The sequence below is a fragment of the Apodemus sylvaticus genome, chromosome 7, assembly GCF_947179515.1.
Source record: "Apodemus sylvaticus chromosome 7, mApoSyl1.1, whole genome shotgun sequence".
Taxonomy (NCBI): Eukaryota; Metazoa; Chordata; class Mammalia; order Rodentia; family Muridae; genus Apodemus; species Apodemus sylvaticus.
In genome coordinates, this window is record NC_067478.1 from 66,561,438 (window position 1) to 66,578,960 (window position 17,523).

At 48.4% G+C, this 17,523-nt stretch overlaps 1 protein-coding gene across 1 annotated transcript in view; it reads left to right on the forward strand.

The window, feature by feature from the left end:
* The window catches only part of Coro2b (coronin 2B), a 107,108-nt gene that overhangs the window by 61,978 nt on the left and 27,607 nt on the right, over positions 1-17,523 (forward strand). The gene's annotated exons all lie outside the window — the stretch shown is intronic.

Here is a 17,523-nt window from a genome sequence, read left to right on the forward strand (position 1 = left end):
CTGCTATGACTGTTTCCAACCATAACGATACGGTAGCCAGTGGGGAAAGAGGGGAAGGGTTATGAGGTGAGTGGGCCAGAGAGGCCTCCAGAAACTTCTGAAACAAAGGTGTCAGGCATGCAGCAGCGTGAGAATGTCTTACCAAGAGAGACATGAACCGAGGCAGGAGACAGGCTTAGAGAGGTGGCGCCCCAAAGGTGAGCATGCACAGCACGCAAGGCAGGCAAAGGCTAAGAGATCCGCTAAGGCTTTGAATTTTCTCCTGTGAGCCCTAGGAAGCCACTGGAGACTTTCAAGTTGGCATCTTACTTGAGCTAAGCAGTGAAAAACCACATATGTCTCTCAGATTTTGAGTGCAACTATCAGTTCCTTCATGGACCCTCAAATAAGGTGAAAATAGCGCAAGGCCTTTGTCCCTCGGGTCATACCAGCGTGGGGTTTTGTTGTTGCTGAGACTGGTCTCGGGTAGCCCAGGCTGGCTTTGAACCCCTATACAGCCAAGGATGACCTGGAACTTCTAATCCTCTCACCTCCATAGAGTAGGATTGTGGGCATACACCACCACATCCATTTTACTTGGTTCTCGGGGTTAATTAAGCCTAGGGCTTTGTGAATGCCAGGCGTGAACACTTTGCCAGCTGAGCTACATTACACCTTAACATTTAAATCCTCAGGGGCCTCTTTGCTTCCCTGCAAATGCACAGCTTCCTAGTGGGAGCCACCTGTGCCCGCGCTGGCCCAGGCAGATTAGGAAACAGGTAATGGGCAGGAGTGTGGTGGGTCTCCTGAGGAGGGGAGGTGTCGGGACACTGTTCTCTCTGAGAGAAATACAGTACTTTGCATAAACTCAGACTGGGCCACAACAAGGGAATCAAAAAGGTGAATCTATTACTGTGACTGACTTGACCCTGGACCCCAGTTTCCTGAAAATCACTGTGTGAGGCTGCCTCTGGGTTAGCTGTAATGTATGTCTCTGAGCTTGAAAAAGAAAGAAATTGGAATTTACTGGAGAGATCATTCCTAGGGCAAGTTTGGGCTTAACAGAGAAATCCCTGATAGTTTCCAGGTAATGAAGATTTTTTTTTTTTTAAGAGCCGCTAAGATAGCTCAGCGGGGAAAGGGGCCCTCAACCAAGCCGGACAAGCTGCACTCCGTTAATGAGATTCACAAGGCAGAAGGAAAGAACCCACTCCTAAAAGTTGTCTTTTGAACCCATTTTGGAAAGGGCTGGGCTGCATCCTGTCTGCAACCTAAAGCAGCGCAGCCGCCGCCCTCTGCTGGTGAAATTGCGGTAACACAGTCTCCTTGTTGCTGGTACCCTTCCTGGTAATGACCCTTGTGCCTGTAAAAAGAGAATAATGTCACTACTTACTTGCCTCTGGGTATTGACCGTGTGCCCTCTGTTAATCAGGGGACTGCCCCGCGCCTCCTCTGACCTGGTGCTACAGACTCAGTTCTGCTAGCACCCATCTGGGAAGTCATAACTGCACTTAGAGGCGGAGGCAGGAGACTCTCATGTTCAAAGCCAGGGAGAGAGGGGCTAGGGAGATGGCCTCGGGTAAAGGGCGAGCCTGCTGTGCCACTATGAAGACCAGAGTTTGCTTCTTCAGCATCTGTGTAAGACTAGAGGTGACAGCATGTGTCTGTAATCCAGGCAGGAGAATCCACAGAAGCCTGCAGGTGAGCTAGCCTCGATTTCACATTGAAGAACAAGAAGGGGGCGGGAGAGATGCCTTGGTGGTTAATTGAGAAACTACTTTGGGTTCCCAACACTCACAATCACTGGGTCTCCAACTCCAGGGCATCTGACACACTTTTCTGGCCTCCACAGGCACACACACACACACACACACACACACACACACATATATATATATATATTTTTTTTTTTTTGAGACAGGGTTTCTCTGTATAGCCCTGGCTGTCCTGGAACTCACTCTGTAGACCAGGCTGGCCTCGAACTCAGAAATCCACCTGCCTCTGCCTCCCAGAGTGCTGGGATTACAGGCATGTGCTACCACCACCCGGCCCCGTAAAAATAAATCTTAAACAAAAAAAGCATTGGTACACGCTCTCCTAGCAAGTGCATCTCTGAGAGTTCCCATGCGTCCTATGGTGGTTTGAAGGAGCTAACTGGAGTAAGTCTTGAGCATTTAAATTATTTGATCTCCAGTTGGCGGCTGTCTGGGGAGGCTTAGGAGATGTGGCCTTGCTAGAGAAAGTTTGTTGCTGAAGACAGGCTCTGAGGTTTTGAAAGACTCTTGGATTTTGCCAGTTAAATGCTCTCTTTTATAAGTTTCTTTGGTCGTGGTGGTTTTTTCACAGCAATAGAAACCAATATACATAGCGAGACCTTGTCTAAAACAACAAATAAAAGAGGAGCCCTTGCCCCAAACAACATGGAAGGCCTGACCTCCACGAACGCACCCAGACACGTATACTCGCATACTCGGCCACTCAAGCTGGAGCCTTCCATAGTGCCTGCAGCAAGGCAGAGCGCTTAAGAAATGGGTCTCAGTGGTAGTTTCTGGTGTCAGCTGACTAGAGTCCTTTTTACAAGGTTAGGCATAGAGGCAAGCCTGCCCCTCCCATTCAATCCAGTCTGCCCCAGGCTGAAATGCTGTATTGCTCTCAGCTCTCTGAGCCGTGCTGTAATTGGGAAATAGAGCAGAAGGTAATGTGGAGAAGGCCAGCATCCTGGCCTAATGCTGCTGGTCTAGCAGGGCCTGGGGAATGCGTATCCCTCCTCCCCTGCAGTGTGGTCTGAGTCCTACTTCTGGTCACTGTTTCTAGATTCTGTCAGACAGCCTTGGACCTCTGTGACTTGAACAAGCCTGTGCCCCTCACCCTTCCTTGGGGAGGCCACTTGATCTCTGTCACTTCCACGAGCTCCTTCCCGACAGAGCAGAGTTTCCTGGGATCTGGAAGGACCTGGGGACTGGGAGGAAGTGAAGTCACAGGTTCTGGTCTTAGCTCCACCACTTACTTACAATGTGACCTTGAGCAGGTCTCCTCAACCTTTGGAGCCTCAGTTCTTCTGTCCCTAAAGATAGACGCCTCCCTCCAGGAGGTGATGAGACCCCAGTAAGGCATGGGTAAGCTTGTTTTCAAACCTTACATGCAAGATGGCTGGTGGGGGGTGGAGTTATGTTCCCTGAGCACCTTGACCTTGACCTCTGCCCCTTTTCTGTGACCTTGGGCAAATCTGGTGTAAAACAGCAAAAGGGGGCCAGAAAGGAGGCTCAGCACTTCAGTGTGTGTGACGCGCCTGCAGCGCGCCTTCCAGCACATCAGACGGCTCATGGTCGCCTGTGACTCGGCCTCAAGGAATCAGATGTCTTCTCCTGACCTCTATGGGTACCTTCATTCACATGCATACACACAACACACACCAAAAAAAAGTCTCTCCGTATATGTGTATATGTGTAAATAAATAAAATAGAGATAGTAATGGATTAGGACACGTTTAAAGCACTCAGAAAAGCCTAACCCATATTAGATGCTCTGTGAATACTGTCTGGTGTGGTATATCCCAGAAGTCAGAACTTTCTCCATTATGCTCCCTGAATACCTACTATGTGCAAGGCACCATGGAAAGCGCTACTGATCCTGCAGTGACAAAAATGAGGGAGGAAAAAAGAAAGAAAAAAATCTCAGCCTTCCTGGAGCCTACGTATGAATAGGAGAAGCAGATGAATGTAAGGCGCTCACCACGGGGCCCGGGAGAAGGGAATAAGGCCAGAGAGAAAGCCATGGGGACAGGCACAGAGATGTGAGAATAGGGCGTCGGGAACTGGACTGGCTTGGTTTGAATTCAATATCCATCCTGATCTAGTCAGCTGTGTGTTTGTGTGAGAGGGGGGAGTGAGGAGATTAAGAAATACGATTGACTCAGCTTTAGTGAGATGCTCATTCTGATCCAATGTGGTGTGTGTGTGTGTGTGTGTGTGTGTGAGAGAGAGAGTGCTTAGAGTGTATGTGTATGTGAGCTGTGTGTGTGTGTGCTTGGTGTGTGTGCTTAGTGTATGTTTGCTTAGAGTGTATGTGTGTATGTGAGAGAGAGAGAGAAGGAGAGAAAGAGAGAGAGAGAGAGAGAGAGAGAGAGAGAGAATGCTGCGTGTGCCCCAGACTTACAAACTGAACGTAGCTTCCATGAACTTGTAGTCTTGGCATCTAGAGAGAGGACAGTGCTAAACCTGAGCCAGTCCCTCCCCCCTCCCTCCCCCTGCTCCCTTTCCACATTCACCTTCAGTCCTCAGGACACTAATTGCTAAAGGCACTTCTGAGGCAGGAGGGTAGGGTTAACTCCTATCCCTGGGATAGCCGCCATCCATGCTCCAGGCCGCCTCCCTTCGCGCTGACTCCGCTGTTCCTGGCTATACCACACCCATGAGAGGCAGGACTGGAATCTAACACCCCAAAGCCTTGGGCTGCCTCCCAATGGTTCAGTACTTAAGAACCCCGGAGATGGGTGTCAGATGCTCTCGCCTGAGACCCACAGCCAGTAGGCATGTAGGTGGCCACCGATGTTTATACATGTGTGGCTGCGGGACCACGGCCTTGCCTCTGGTCTTAACCATAGCATCCTCTGTCCCTGGACTGATTGCTCACCTCACTGACCTGCGGCATGGCCACCTTCAACTGTAGGGGTCCCTCAAGCTGCCCTACACCCGTGAGCCTGAACAGAGGTCAGACAGACCTCAGAAGTTCGCCCACTCTCAGCCATTCTACAGATAGTGCAGAGGCAGCTCAGGCAGGAGCAAAGGCACTGGGACCTGTTGTCCTGGGATCTGACCTCAGCCTGGAGAGACAAAGCTTATCTGGGGAATGAGGCACACCTCTGCTGGGAGAGTACTTACTTCATGGTGCAAAGCCCTGGAACCAATACCCAGCACCACATGAACTACATGTGGTGATACTCACCTGTAATAGAAGCCCCAAGGTGGCCACAGGGTCATGGCGCATGGAGCAATGGGTCAAGGCATGAAGAGTGAAAATGTCCTGTAAATCGTGAAGTGGAAGATTCCCGACTCCCATATATCATAAAAGTGGGTGTGTTTTCCACAAAAGCTGCTGGGTGCAGTGCATGGTGAAAGTCTCAGTTACAGACAGAAGGTCTGTTCACTCGGGGACCATGTCGACTCTTTAGAAGCCAGCCCTCTGGAGAGCTGAAGAGGCGGCTGAAGAATGCATGCTGCAAGTCTGAAGACCATGGTTCAGTCCTTGGAACCAACTCGGTGGAAGGAGAAAACTGAGTCCTGAAAGTTGTCTTCTGATGTCTACATGTACACCCTATGCTCACTAAATAAAACGTTTGGGGTTGGGGATTTAGCTCAGTGGTAGAGCGCTTGCCTAGCAAGTGTAAGGCCCTGGGTTCAGTTCTCAAATCTGAAAAAAAAAAAAGACTAAATAAAAACTAAATAAAATGTTTATAAAGTAAAATAATATGTATGTATATACATGTACATACATATGTATATATGGAGCTATAAGTATGCGTACATATAAATGCATGCATACATACATACACACATACATACCAGCTGTGTGTACCACCCACTGTGCAGGGCCTTCCGACATCAATCTCTAATTAAGAAAATGCCCCTCAGGCCAGCCTAGTGGAGGCAGAGGACCCTGGGTGACGATGTCACCCAGGCTGGTGACCCTTTCTTTAAGCCACATTTGCTTTCCTCTCTGAGACCAAAAGCAAAAACTCAGGCAGCAATTTCCAACCATGGAGCACAGGGATGAGATGAAAATCCGGGTTATTGTCACTTGCTGCTGTTGTCCAGACTGTGACAGTGACTTGGTAATGGTCTTGAGTGTCAAGTGGGCTAGCCAGTGACTATGCCAGGGGAACTGAGCAGGGTGTATGTGACGGGAAGTTCTTCTGGCCACCAGCTCCTCTCCTCTCCCTTTCCTGGCTCTGTTGAGTTGTGGAAGAAAAGATCTATGGGTAGACAGTAACACAGAGGGCTGGCAGGCTCTCAGAGATGCCTCTGTACCACAGATGCCAGGCCTCACTCAAGACGGCGTAGCTCTCTGGTTCTCCTGCCTGGGGCCATCCACACTGCTTCTCTGCCTAGGCCTTTCCCAATGGAAGGCTCCCTCTGGAGCAAGCACAGTGTCTAGGGAAAAAGCTACAATGCCTGAGGTCCTAGCCTGCTCAGCCTGCATTCTTAGATACCCCAGGACCACCTGCCCAAGGGTGGCCCTACCCACAGTGCAGAGCCCTCCCACAGCAATCTCTAAGAAAATGCCCCTGTCTGGTAGAGACTTTTTCTCAGATCTCTCTCTTCCCAGATGTCAGCTTGTTTGGGACAAAAAAAATTAAAAGTCCCTGAAGTCCCTAGAGCTCACTCCACTTTGGGTGGTCTGGGTTGAGTCTCCAGCATCCCATGTCTTCCTGTTGAGCCTAGTTCTGTGTGGCTGGTGCTGACAGCCCAGGGCTGGGCCCGTCTTTCCTTCTCTTTCTCTGGCCTGAACCAGAAACTTCCTTTCTCCACATGGTACAAAAGTTTCACCACCAGGCCTCTGAGCTTCCAGACATTTGCAGCCACTTCTTTTAAAAAAAAATTATTTATTTAATATATATGAGTACACCATAGCTGTCTTCAGACATACCAGAAGAGAGCATCAGATCCCATTACAGATGGTTGTGAGCCACCAAGTGGTTGCTGGGAAGTGAACTCAGGACCTTTGGGAGAGCAGTCAGCGCTCTTAACCGCTGAGCCATCTCTCCAGCCCTTGCAGGCACTTCTTAAACATTCCCAATAGCCACAGTGTTCTGTGGGCCACAGTCTGCCCTGTGTAGAAAGTCAGTGCTGGGGTTAGACTTTGGAAACTTGCCCTCCTCCGCTGTCTTCCAACCCACCACACATAAGGCCGTGAGTGCCAGAAGAGAGTGGTTTCATCAGCTCAGGGCACAAGGTTCTCCATGTACAGCTTATTCCCCAGAGGCCAAGTCCCAGGCAGGGTCTAGTATCAGTGCTGCCTGTTCAGTGGTGTTATATGACCTTGAACAAGGTGGTCAGTTGCTGGCCCTGAGCCTAGGGTTTCTCTCATCTGTCACATGGGGAGGAGGTGTCTACCTGTCCTGCTGGAGAACAGGTCACAGAGGACTCCTTCCTGAATGTTAACTCAACTCTGCCAGGTGGGCAGGGATAGAAAAAGATCTGGAGATGGCTTTTCAGTTGAGCTGGTCTGGTGACATCAGGCAGACTTTCCCGGGCCTCAATTTCTCCAGGGAGAAAAGGGACTTGGGAAGGTGTGTGCGAAAGCTGTCGGTGATATTGTCACAGAGCGCAACTCTCTATCTGTCCACTCCTGCAGAAGAACAGCTTGGAAATGGCTAGCTAACAAAAGATGGGGGGTGGAGGGATCCCCAACAGTGCTGGATGTCAGAGAGAACCTCAGTGACACGGGATGCAAAGCTACTGGCGTCCTGAAGGCCTGCTCCTGGGGCCTGCCCTCCCTTAAACTCCTGGGCTCCCCAAGAATACTGGTAACTTCATGGCCTGCTTCTGGGTGTTCCAGTGGGGCATTCCCCCTGTATGGAGCCATCCAAGGCTCCCATCACTTGTAAAGGTCAGATCCCTTCCCAGGACTGAAGTCCCCCAGCAGTCTGAGCCAGACCTTCCTATCTGGCCTTGACCATCTCCGTGTCATCGGGAAGTACGGGGTCTCCTGCAGCTTAGGTGCCCACACGCTTGTCTTAGGTATCTCGCTTGCCCTCCATTTCCTTGACCCCTGCCCTCTGCACAAACACTTCTCTCAAGAAGACTCACAGCTCTGTGATGCAGTTCTTGGCCTCTTAGCCTTCCTCCTCTCATAGGCAGGGAACAGTGGTGAAGAGGCTCAGCCCCCTGCTGGGTGGTCCCTGAAAGCATGTTCTCTTTCCACAGGTCATCTGGGCTTGGCTGTGTGGAGAGTTCCTATTGTCTTGGCTTTTAGCACATGGCTTCATGAAAAGGGCCAGTAACCATTACACCCCAAAGATAGCATGTGCGCTGAGGTTTGCAGCAGCAGGAATCCCTGGGCCCCGGGGAGCCAGCAGCCTCCTCCCAACACATACTCACATACACATTCTGCTACTATGTCTTGGGAAACCTCTTGTTCATTTGAGGACCCTCAGTGGATACTTCCCAGGACCGAGGACAGAGGTGACGCCAGTACCTCTCCTCCTGGAGCCAGAAGTGAGTGTGTTCTCCAGAGCCAGATCAGCTGGGAAGAGGCTGTAACAGGCACTTGGATAAAGGGCCCCTGGGTACAGGAACAGGAGATGCCTTCTCACTCCAGAGTGGTGCTTAATGATCTCAACCCGTTGGAACTCTTCCTGGCCCTGTCACTGTCAGGTGGACTAAGGAGTTTCCAGACTTATCAAATCACCTTCTCTAGGTGATATTCAAGGACAGAAGATGTGGGGGCCGGAGGTATTGAGGGATACAGACCAAAATTGGGGCAAAGACTCTAGAGAGTGCAAGCCTGAGGTACAAGGCACCTGACCTTTACAGGGCTTTAGGGAGATGGAAAACAGCCACACACACACCCCAGTGATAATGACCTCATTAATACTAGTATCTTGGTCTTATTGCTGTGAAGCGACACCATGACCAAGGCAACTCTTATAAAGGCAGACATTTACTTGTGGCTTGCTTACAGTTTCAGAAGTTTAACCCATTGTCATCATGGTAGGAAGCACAGCACCCTGTGGGCATGGTGCTGGAGGAACCAAGAATTCTACATCTTCATCTGAAGGCAGCCAGGAGGAGGCTCTGGATTACACTGGCCAGACTTGAGCATATATGAGGCCTCACAGCCCCACCTCCACAGTGACACATACATGTCCTCCAATTTGGCCATATCTCCTAATAGTGCCACTTCGCATGTGCCAAATGTATTCAAACCACCACAACTAGCTTCCCTCCAGAAAAGAGCTGAGTATACCAACAGACTATCCAATGCCTTGGGACTAAGAGACAGCACACAGAAGAGAGAGGTGTTGAAAAGGGCAATGCCTACATATGTCGCTCAAATTGAGGCTTAGGACTCAGGGACAACCCTTCTGTGGCCTGTCACCAACATCAGTTTGGTCCTCTCATGTGTGGTATTGAATTTCAGGTAGGCTGATGTTTCATCATGTTTTAGGGTTGCACGGCCCCACCCCATCCCTATGGATAAGGCTGGCTGTGGCATTGACCCTGTAGGAAAGTCTCAGATTGCCTGCCTGTATGGGCAATCCAGGCCCCAAGGGAACACAGGGTAGTGGTTTCCAAACATGGCATCCCAAGGGAATAATGGAAATCTTTCAAAGACACAAGAGTTCAGTCCCCTCTTAGATATAGTGGTAGCATTGTCAAGCTCTATAAGTAGGTAGGGGGGTTCTGGAAACTTCCGAGGGGATGCTAAACCATAGCAAGGGTTCAGAACACAAGAAAGAGGGGGGCACAAGGTGAGAAAGGGAGGGGGTGGGAGTTCTACTGATGTTTGAGAGAGATCCTTCCTTGATGCCTCACCTCCAACACGAACAAGAGTCAGTGCAGCAGAGGGGCCTGAGAGGTGACAGGACCAGGTGCAAACTGTAGCTCCTGCCTCCCATATGCCTCCCCTGAGACAACAGTCTTTCTAGGGTTCAGTTTTCTCATCTATAAAACAGGTTGTGGGCTGGGGAGCCGGCTCAGCAGTCAAAGCTCTTTTTGTGCAAGCCTGATGACCTTGAGCTGAGTTCAATCCCTGGGGCCCACACGAAGGTAGAAGAAGAGAGCCAGCCATTGCCCTCTGACCCACACACACACATATCATATATACATAGTAATATCACTAATGACAACAGTAATAAATTAAGCCAGGGGGCTGGCGAAATGGTTCAGCAGGTAAAGGCACTTGCCACCAAGCCTAATGACCTAAATTCCATCCCCAGGATCAATACAGTGAAGGCAGACAACTGACTTCTCCCACAAGTTAACCTCTGACCTCCACATGTGTACCATGAGACAGACAAAAGTACCCCCCACACAATTAATTAGCTAATTAATTAATTAATTAAAGCAGGCTCTCACAGGGCTAGAAGGCCTTCATGGGGTTATTACAAAGACTATATAGAATGATATCTATAAATCATTTTGTCCAGATCCCTGTCATCTTTTGCCTGCTTAATGCTACGCTACCAGTGTCTTTCCGACATCAGACTTGGAAATGCCTGAGTTCTGTCCCAGAACACTGGAAGGGGCACTTGGGTTGTCAGTGTACCCTGCTCCATGGGTTGGCAAAGCAGTCTGGCAAGCCCAGAGAGAGGGTCACCTAGACAATAAAGGCCGAGGTCTGCGTGGAAGTCTCATGTCCCCTGCTCAGTGAGGGACTTTGCCCAGATGAACTGATTCTCCTGGTAGGAAGGCATTTGCTTCTTTGGATAAAATTCAGCTCCGCAGCACAGAAAGTTCCAGGAAGTCAGGGCCAAGGTGCAGGATGTTTCGAAAGAACCTAACCCCTGCCTTGCCCCACCTCGCCCCATCTATGTTCATTCACTGGCCTCAAAGGAATACAGGACACCCACCATACTCCCTGTAGCTCATGGGATAACTGTACCCCAGAGTCACTGTATTTCAGAACTTTTCAGAGCTGTGACTGCTGGCACATGCTACATCCATATTCATACCCATACACAGGCACACACATGGACAGGCACACACAGACACATACATAGACAACACAGGCACACACATGGACAGGCACACACAGACACAGACACATACATAGACAACACAGGAACACACATGGACAGGCACACACAGACACAGACACATACGTAGACAACACAGGCACACACATGGACATACCACACCACCTTCAGTCAATTATACATCTTTATTCAATTCACAGGATCTTTGTTTCTTCCAGTGAACTCACAGGGAACAAATACATCAATGCTTCAAAAACATGGAAATCAGAGTGATACCAGTCTCTACCCCATTTCCTTAGGACCTGTTTGCATTGAACCAAATGTTCTTTCTTTCTCTCTTCCTTCCTTCCTCCTTCCTTCTTTCCTTCCTTCCCCACCTCCTCTTACCTGGGGTCTCATGCAGCTGAGGTTAGCTTCAAACTCCTGATGTAGCTGAGAATGACTTTGAGCTTGTGATCTTCCCGCCTCCACCTCCTGAGTGCTGGGATTACAGGATTGCTCCTAGTTTATGTGATGCTAGGCTGGGACACAGACCAGGATGAGTTATTTATGAATTTGAAGCTTCTATTGGGCCACACAGACCTGGCTGGGTCACACTCCTGTGACTAAGAGTCTAGAGGTGGCCCTGAGCTGAGCGAGCAGGGGTTTTATAAAGGTAAAAACTACAACCTTGGTACATCCTGCTGACATAGCTGTGGTAGCTGTTAGCATTCAAGACATGACACGAACTTTTAATGAGAGCAGGGCACAGTCGCATCACTGTGGTATTTCTGTTTGGCGGGAGAGCAGAACTATGAAAGTCTGCAAACGTTCCTGTAAATACTTCACATGCCTGGGTCAGGCTGGCCTCAGTTTCAGCCCAAGGTCATGTCAGGATTTACTATACCCCAGCCCTTGGTGATGTCTGTGTGTTACCATCTTCTTTTAAAATGTATGTGGGTGTTTTGCCTGAATGTGTGTCTGGGCACCATCTGCGTGTCTGATACTCAAGGAAGCCATAAGAGGATCACCTGGAACTGGAGTCACAAACTATTGTGAGCTCCCATGTGGATGCTGGGATTCAAACATGGTTCCTGTGCAGTAACCACTGAGCCATCTCTTCAGTCCTAGGTGTTCACTTTTTAGTATATGTAGCCCACATACGGGGTGTAGCTCAGCTTGTTTGGCACACACCAGGTCCTGGGTTCAATCCCCAGCACCACACACACAAAGAAATGTTTTCAATTTGGGGGCGGGGAAGTCTATCTTTTAAATTAAAATGTTAAATATTGGGCCCATCTCAACAGGCCAGCACTTGCCTAGCATACCCATATCCTTGATTCTATCACTAAAACCAAAACAAAAATTTTCCTGTTTTTTTTTTTTTTTTTTTTTTTTTTTTAATTTTAAGGTAAGGGCTAGAGAGAGGGCTAAGTGGCTACAAGAGAGCGTACTGTCCTTCCTGCCCCCACCCAGTTCTGTTCCCAGAGCACAGCTGGGGCTCACGATTTAGTACTCCTGCCCCAAGGGAGCCAAGACCTTCTTGTGGCCTTTGCAAATAAGCACACATACGTGGCAGACACTCACACAGCACACAGAGACACATAAATAAAAATAAAACCTTTTTGAAAGTTTCAAAGTTAACTAAATGTTTACTATTGTCTTTGTTAAGGTTACTGTTGCTCCAGGGAAAAACCCGCTATGACCAAAATAGCTTGAGGAGGAAAGGGTCTGTCTGCTTCACTCACAGTTCCGTGTAACGGTTCACCTTCAGAAGCGGTGAGGGCAGGAACTCAAACAGGGCAGGAACCTGCAGGCAGGAGCTGATGCAGAGGCCATGGAGGAGTGCTGCTCACTGGCTTGCTCCTCGTGGCTTGCTTATTCAGCCTGCTCTCTTAAAGACCCCAGGACCTCACCCACATCCATCACTAATTAAGAAAATGCCCTTCAGGTTTGCCTACAGCCCCTTATGGAGGCATTTTCTCAATTGAGGCTCCCTCCTCCCTGATGACTCTGGTTTGTATCAAGTTGACACAACAACAACAACAACAACACCCCAAACCCTAGCCTATCACAAGTCACCATTAATAGTCAACTGGTTAGGAATACTCATGATGGACATTATGGTATGCTTTCTTACAGATAGTGTGTTTTCCAGAAATGACAGTCATAGCAATCCTCATACTGATAAATGTTCCTCAGATCTGGTGCTGTGAAATTAGCATCCCGTGATCCCTCCATGCAGGGCTTTTGCAGGGAGGAAATAAGCCAGCAATGATGTCTTGTTGTGCCTCCCAGTGGGTTACCCTGGAGTAAATTCCCAAAGTCGACCCGTTAGGCAAGGGTCATAAGCCTGTTAAACGGCTGGTGAGGAAGAAAGAGATACAGTTCAGTGATAGGACGCTGTCTCTGCAGGCACAAAGTCCTAGTACACAGAAGCTGGGTGTGGTGGTGCATGCCTGGAATCCCAGAATTCTGGCGGCCCAGGCAGGAAGATTACGTCAAGGTTAGCTACAAAATGAATTTGAGTCTGACCTGTTAGGCTACATGAGGCCCTATCTGTAAAATAAAATACAGGACCAGTAAGATGCCTCGGTATATAAAGGGCGCTTACCGACAAGCCTGGTGACTGGGGTTTGACCCCAGGACCCACAGGATGGAAGGAGAGAACTGACTCCAGCAAGTTTTCCCCTGACCTCCACATGAACACTACAACATGCTTACTCTCATCCATGTACACATATGCCCTTCTTCACACTAAATAAGTAAAAGTACTTTTTAAATGATTTATTTATTTGTTTTTTATATATGAGTAAACTTTCTTTATGCACACCAGAAGAAGAAATTAGATCCCAATACAGATGGTTGTGAGTCACCATGTGGTTGCTGGGAATTGAACTCAGGACCTCTAGAAGAGCAGTCAGATCTCTGAGCCATCTCTTCAATTCTTAGTTTGTTTGTTTGGTTTTTAGTTAAATAAAAGTACTGGAATGATCTTCCTGGTAGAATGATCTACCAGGAAATCGTTTCCCCCAGGTAGAATGGATTCCCAGAATCCTTTGCTGTTTTCCTCCCTTCCCATTCATCCTACTCTAAGCCCCTGCCTGGCTCTGTGGAAGCTGAAGGCCCAGAAGGCTCAGGGACCAGATGGCTTCTTACATTCCAACCCCCAAGGAGCCCACCATAGGGACTTCTCAGTGCCAGGACCATCTATCAGGGCTGTTCAACCTTTTGACACTACAATATAACATTGTATCCACAAATGCGTGGGGATGTATTCATAGCTCTCCTGGGATGCTTGCAGCCAGTCGCCACAAGAAATACAAGCCTGCGAGTCATTCTGATACACCACGCTGGAAATCCCTGACCACACTCAGGAGCAATCCAAACTTGTTCTCTTGGCTGTAAAATGGAATTGTCCTGAGATTTAAATCTGATCATATTTGGTAAGATATATCAATAATAGCAGTCTGCGCTAGAGTTTGCAACAATATTGGTAAGGGGCTTGTATTAAGTATGAGAAGGCAGTATTGGACGCCAGCCAGGAACCACTTTGAAGACAGACAGCTGAGGGGATGCTCTGTTCATAGCCCCCAGTGAGGGTGTGAGTTGGCCACTTTTTCTTTTGAATGTGTGTGTCTGTGTATGTGTCTGTCTGTGTCTGTGTGTACACAGGTATGCACGTGCACACACTTGATGTGTGTGGGTAGAGGCCAGAGGTCAGAACAGAATGTCTTCCTTAACCACTGTACACCTGAAGTTTTTGAGAGATCTTTCATGGAGCCTGGAGCTTGCCAATTCAGCTAGACTAGCTAGCTATCAAACACCAGGGATCTGCCAGTCTCTGTACTCTGAAGGTTCTGAATAAGTGCCACTGTACCAGGCTTTTACTGGAGGGTCACAAGCTCAGGTCCTCAGGCCTGAAAGTAATGTGCCACTTAAGCCACCTTTCCAGGCCAGATTTGATTATATTAATATATGTTAATAGTTTCTGTCCGCCCTGGTATCAGAGGAGAACTGCTGGGGGGAGGGAGGGCTAGCATTCAGTGGTAGACGGAGGAGTCAGAGAGGAGCCTGCTGCCAGGCTTGGAAACAGACAGATGAGGCTCTACTCTGTATTCATAGCCCCTGCGGGAAATGCATTAGCTACTTTATTTGTTTATTTGCTTATTCATTTATTTATTTATGAAGCAGAATCTATCTATATCGCCCTCAAGCTTTCATCCTCCTGTCTCTGCCTGCCAGATGACAGATATTATAATTATATATATAATTATGTGTAATATATATAATTTTAGTCAAGGCATCTGACTTGTTGTTTCGTCTTTATGTCAAAGTTGCAAACGAGCAAAAGTCTTAGTAATAGTAGGGGTGGTGTGTTGTTGGTGGTATGTCCTGCCTACAAGAGCCCACGGCTAGGTTTCTAGGAAATTTTTAAAGCCGATTGTTAAGTACAGCCATTATTAAAAATTAAATTGCATTAACTTACAATTAAATAAATTATAATAAAAGCTGAGGTACAGAGTATTAAAAATTCATCACATCTTAACTGTTTCACTGTGTATACAAAATTATTTGTGTCTATTACATTTGCCCAACTGTGTCCTACTAAGAGTCTTTTTCGGAGGCTGGGCATGTAGCTCTGTTGATTCGGTGTTTAGCCTAGCTTGCACCAGGCCATAGGTAGAGGTATAAACCTTCGCACGATAGTGCATGCCTGTAACCCTGGCGCTCCGGAGCTGGAAGCAAGAGGAACAGTTCAAAGTTAACCAAGGGTATCAAGTTCAATGCCAGCCTGAGCCACGTGAGATTCTGTATTTAAGACAAACAAGTCTTAAAAATTGGTAAAGTGGCCCAGCAGGCAAAGGTGCTTGCCACACAACACAAGCCTGCTGACCTAAGAATTCACGTAGAGGCAAAACTCCACATAATTGTCCTCTGACCTCTACCTGCCTACTGTGGGATACACACTCACTCACACACACACACACACACACACACACAAACATTAAAAAAAAAGTCTTATTTCACACCCAGAGCTTGGCCCCAGTCTCTCCTCACTCCACACAGGGTCCAGGGCCAGCACGTCCCCCTGGGCTCCTGGCACAGTGTTCCTCATAGCCAGCTATTGACCAGCCTTGATGCCTCTCAGAGTGGCCTGGGCTGGGCTGGCTGCCAGAGCTTAATGCGAACAGCTTTGCTAAGCAGGCACTCAAGTGCAGCTTTAAGATGAGCTGTGAAGAGTGCTTGGGGGGGGGGGGGGCAGGGATGGACAGAGTGAAGACTGCAGACAACCAGGATCCAGCCTGCCAGGTTGAGGGGCACTGGGGGAGGGGCACTGGCTAGGAACAACAAGGTTCAAAGGGCTTGCCTGGAAGAACCACACTAAAAATCTCAGCCTCACTTTCAGCTGTTTGATTTGAGGGCCATTAATTGGCTTTTCTGAGTCTTCATTTCCTGCTGTCGAATTCAGTTTGTTGTGAGAGGTAATGATAACACCTAGCCGTAGTAGATCCTGGTGTCATATATGGCTCAGCTTAAAAATTACAGTCTAAGGGCTGGGAGAGATGGCTCAGCGGTTAACAGCAGTGACTGCTCTTCCGAAGGCCCTGAGTTCAAATCCCAGCAACCACATGGTGGCTCACGACCATCCATAATGAGATCTGACGCCCTCTGCTGGTGTATCTGAAGACAGCTACAGTGTACTTGCATGTAATAAAATCTTTGGGCTGGAGTGAGCAGGACTGGAGAGAGAGGGAAACAAATTACAGTCTAGGGCTGGGGATACAGGTTGGCTGGTGGAGTCTGCCTGGAGTGCACAAAGCGCTGGGTCCTGCCCACACCTGGTACCAAGTAAACTGGATGTGGTGGTGCACACCTGAAATCCCAGCCCTGGGTAGCTGCTAGAAAGAGCTCCAGGAATTCTAGGCCAGCTGGGTCTACAGAATGACTTAAGGGTTGAGAGTTTGCCCCGATAAGACAAAAGATGTTTTTGGAGAGATCGTGAAGAACATTGGCTGCTCTTCCAAAGGACCCAGGTTCGATTCCCAGAACCTATATGGTGGTTCACAACTGTCTCTAACCCCAGTTCCAGAGGATCTGAAACCACGTATGAGGGTACCACATATGGAACACAGTCATACATATAAAGTAAAAATAAGCTAGAGCAAAAGATGACATTAGGGGGCTGAAAAGATGGCTCAGCAGTTGAGAGCAGTGACTGCTCTTCCAGAGGTCCTGAGTTCAATCCCCAGCAACCACACGGTGGCTCACAACCCTCCGTAATGGGGTCTGAAGATAGTTACAGTGTAGTCATACAAATAACATAAATAAATTAATTAAAAGAGATGACATTAATGAGGCTAATGAGATGATTCACTGCTGTAAAAACTGTTTCCTGGGCAAGCATGAGAGCCCGTGTCTAATCCCCAGGACCCACAGGAGAACACAGGAGCACATGCTTACAACCCCAGTGACCGGGCAAATAGCTATCACAGGATCCCTAGCCTGCCAATCTAGATCAGTTGGTGAGCCCCATGTCACAGTGAGAGACCCTGTCTCTAAAAATAAGGTGGATGGCTTTTGAGGAACGCCCGGAGGTTGACCTCTGACCTCCAACCTAAAACACACACACACACACCATGCATACAATCCAAAACATTTCATAATTCCCACCAGAGAGCACCTTCAAGGTATTCCCAGTCATTTGGGATACTAAGGAAAGAAACATTGCAAGTGACAAGGTTCAAGCATTGATTACATTGACTTACTGAGGATTGTAAGTGACCTTAAAGTGCCCCCCACACACACACACCAATAAAGGGGCAGGGTTGGAGCCTATGTGGGTTTAAGGAATCTGGGCTCGG